The sequence below is a fragment of the Phaethon lepturus genome, unplaced genomic scaffold (assembly GCF_000687285.1).
Source record: "Phaethon lepturus isolate BGI_N335 unplaced genomic scaffold, ASM68728v1 scaffold47759, whole genome shotgun sequence".
In the NCBI taxonomy this organism is placed as follows: Eukaryota; Metazoa; Chordata; class Aves; order Phaethontiformes; family Phaethontidae; genus Phaethon; species Phaethon lepturus.
This window is the reverse complement of record NW_010562212.1, coordinates 1-236: the sequence shown is the minus strand read 5'-3', so window position 1 is coordinate 236 and position 236 is coordinate 1.

The following is a 236-nucleotide window of genomic DNA, read 5'->3' as shown; positions in this document are numbered from 1 at the left end:
TCAAGCCTCTGTGTGGATACTCTAACGCAGTGCATTTCTGTCAGTAGCTGACTGTACACGAGTGTAAACTGTTAAGCTATTTCTTTGTAAAATAGTCCAACGGAATGCATAGAATTTTTTCCTGTAAAGTATTTTTTTAATAAACAAAGTCAGATTTTGTCCTTTACCTGCCTGGCTGCTTATTTCCGCTCACAGAGCCGCAGCGGGGACGCTGGGCGGCGGGCGGCGGGGGCGGA